This window comes from Argiope bruennichi, chromosome 3 (genome assembly GCF_947563725.1).
Source record: "Argiope bruennichi chromosome 3, qqArgBrue1.1, whole genome shotgun sequence".
In the NCBI taxonomy this organism is placed as follows: Eukaryota; Metazoa; Arthropoda; class Arachnida; order Araneae; family Araneidae; genus Argiope; species Argiope bruennichi.
Window position 1 is genome coordinate 28,243,822 of NC_079153.1, and position 3,793 is coordinate 28,247,614.

Here is a 3,793-nt window from a genome sequence, read left to right on the forward strand (position 1 = left end):
ATTTGAATATGCATGATACATTGTAAATGATAAAGCGTATTCTCGAGACTCTGACATTCCATGAATGAAGATTTTGATGACAGTGTATTGATCTGATAAAATATTTTGACTTTTAGTTTTTGAATGATTTGAAACATTTTAGAAAAAAAAAAAAAAAAAAAAAAAAAACACCTTTCGAGAAAAGATTCATATGGCATATTTTTTTGAATAAAATTTATTTGTCAGAAGTTGAATTTTTTTCTTGATTTTGATGATGTAATCCTGTGTTTCTTTGAAGACCTTCTCTTTCGCTATAGTTTAAATCAAATTTAAAAATAAAGAAATGCATGTATGAGTTCTAAATACATTGTATTTTCTTGAATTGATTAAAATACTCTCTCTTTTCGTATCAAATAGGGCAGAAATCTATTTATTTTAATAGAATATAATTTTAAAAAGTTTTATTAGCTTAATCTTCTTAATTTTGAGGAGAATTTAGAAATTATTAAAGAAAAACAAAAATGCCGATACAATAAAATTTTCAAATAATTTTTAAATGCTAAAGAAGTGGAAATAGAGTAAATTATAAATCAAAGGAATGATAAAATCTTAGAATAATGACTTGTAAAATCTCAAAACTCTCTTAAGAAATTTTCAGATTTTTTGAATGCATGTATGAATGTTTCTATTTTCATATTGATTTTAAAATATTATAATTAAAAAAAAATTATTCACTGAAATGTATTTTCTTTCTATCAGAACTTAAAGAACTAATTTCTTATGTAAGTAATCGCAAGGAAATTTTTATGAGCTAAGATGATTCTCAGATCATCATATCATATATTTTAATAAAATATTAAAAATTTCCTTTGTTTTATTAATCTACTTTTAAACAATGAAAAAAATGAAATTACGAAATTAAATTATTTTATATGATCAACGATTTAAATTAAGGAAGTCACAGATTAGATAGATAGATTTTTTTTGATGTTTTTAATATTACAACGAATATTTAAATTTAAATGAATGCCCATACGTTCTGAATAAAAATTGATATTGAACAATTAAAATTTACTTTTATTCAAAATTCTAAATGAGACATGAAAGTAATTAGATTTTTAAACCAAAACTCGAAGTAATTGAATTGATTTGGAATTTTCGACAAATCGCCTTGGAGCCTTAGGATGGCATGATATTTAATAAAGCAGCATGACATATGACATTACTACGTTAATTTCAAAATACGCCTAATTAAAGACACTTGGATTAAATTTGAATGACTTGACTGCGGGGCGGGAACGGAGGTTGATTTCTAAGAGTCATACCGGCCACGGTACAACCCTTCCAGTGAGAAGTACGTCGCGTGATCGGTAAAAAGCAGCCCACTTCCACCATTTCTGTAGCCACTATAGTAGTGTGAGCCAACCACCATGCCGGAAGCTTCTCCAACCTGAGATATTCCCGAAGAAAGTGACAAAAAAGAAAATAAAAAAGACATCAGAAATGAGTGTAAAAATATTCTATGGAAAAAGATATTTCATTTACGACCCCCCCAACCGACTAAAAGAAGTTACTATTAATAGATTTTAAAGATTTTTCCTACTTAACATGGTTTCATTAGCTTAAAACCTTTAGGCTTTCCTATAAGAATATTTGTTCTTAAATCTTTGGATTTTTCACAGTTCGGGACTGCGGAATATCGGGACGCCAGCTTGACTTTCAAGATATGAAAAATGTTCTGCTTCCACAAAAACTGGACAATAATTCGTATTCTTAAAAGATAAAAATATTAAAGAAGAATCTGCTTAGCTGAGAATACAGGAAGAATAGTATAAGGAAAGGTTTAGACTCTTTTGCAAGCCCTTTTAGGAGGAGTCATTTTGTTAAAATACGCTCTTCGGGTAATCAGAATACAGCATTCAAGGAAAATAAATGGAAATATTGGAGAGATAATTGTTCCATGCTTGAAATGGCATTTCAGACGATTCAGCATTAAAAGTGTTAAATTTTAAAGAATCCAGCAGAGAATGGATCCAGTCAGAATTAAACAGAGAGAATATAATAATATTTATCTAGAAAATATACATACACATTTCTGAGCTAAAATTCTGTGACAAAACGGATTAAGATGAGCGATGTTGATTAGCTATTACATGAAGCTAATTGGATATAGTTATTTTTATTATTTGCCGATTATTGGTTCAATAGAAATTGTGTGCAGAGTTCGGAACCAAACGAATTTTTTTGTGTTTAGTTAATGTTTGAGCATATGGAGAAGTCAATGTGTCCAACAGTAGTTGGATGGTAGTTTAGTTAACTCAACTAATGGCGGAACCTTCCTAATTTTTATTTGAATTAATTCATATGAAATTACTCCTAATTTTCTTAGGCTTTGTAAATATGAATTCCAAATCCTAAGAAAATTATAAATAATTCTTAGCTTCCCTTATTAAAGATTTTGACTAAGACTTTTATTCCTTAAGACTAAGAATTTTATTCCTTAGGTGATATTTTTTTCAAAGCAAAATGATAAAATAAATAAATAATAATATAATCAACAAACAATTATATTGATATATCTGATTTTCAACATTGTTGGAAAAATTCATCGTTAAATATTTGCTAAACTTGAAGGAAAAAATTATGACTTTACTTGACTTAATTTTTATGTAAAATATTATATATATTTTAGTAAATGAAAATTTCTTAGATATATTACAGTTAATTAAAATAAACAAATTTAAAGCAATTAAACTAAATAACTATTTAATTTAAATTTCTAAATTAGTTTTTGTTTTTGAAATCTATTCTATTGTTTTAAAGATATTTACACCAACTCATGTCTTATAAATTACTTGAAATTCAAGAAAAATTATTTGGATTGATTTCATGCAATTTTAGTGTTTTTTTAAATAAAAATTAGAGTTACTGTAATATATTAATTAACAAAATCAATAAATTCAAGAAAATCACAATTTCAAAAAGATTTTTTTTTTCAAAATTAACCGGCAATTTATGTTTTTCCTCTTAATTTTTCATAAATAATGATAAATTTTTTTATGATATTATATATTTGATACAAAAAAACATTTTTAGTGATTTAAATTACAAGAATTAAAATTATTGATTTAAAAACAAGAATTAAAAAAAGAATTTTAAGTGATTTAAATAGTTTATTGGGTTAAAAATCTTTTATATATGTTAATATATATTTAGTATAAAAGATACGTTTTTAAACAAAATTTTAAGATTTAGCTCAACATTCAAATTGAGAGTAGTTTAAATAGTTTATTGGGTAAAAATTTCTTTTAGATATAATAGAAGAAAAGTATTCCATATAGCATTTCTTGTTGCTTAATATGTCATAGAAAATTATATACTTGTCTGAACATTTCGGTACTATTTGCTCCTTAACATACTGAAATGCTTAAAGAAGAAATAGACTTTATACAGATGTTTTCAAAATGCCTATCATAGATGTCTACAATCATGTTTATGTTTTCATGAATTAAAAAAAAATGTTGCATTTAAACACCTGATCAGCAACATGCTTTAGAAATTGTAAAAAAAAATTTGTTTCGCCAAGGCTGCTTAAAGATGCCTTTTTTCATTTCATTTTTGTAAATTCATACAATTCTTTCAAACTAAGTTTATTTTAAATCCTTCGTATATCCTTAGGATGCAATTTGTAGTTAGCCCCCATTTATCTCTAGAAATAAAGGACGGTATCGAAATATCGAGACTTTTCAAATACTTCTTGCACCTGTTAAAGATTTTTTTTTGAGTGACATTTCAGTAAGATTTTAAATAATGA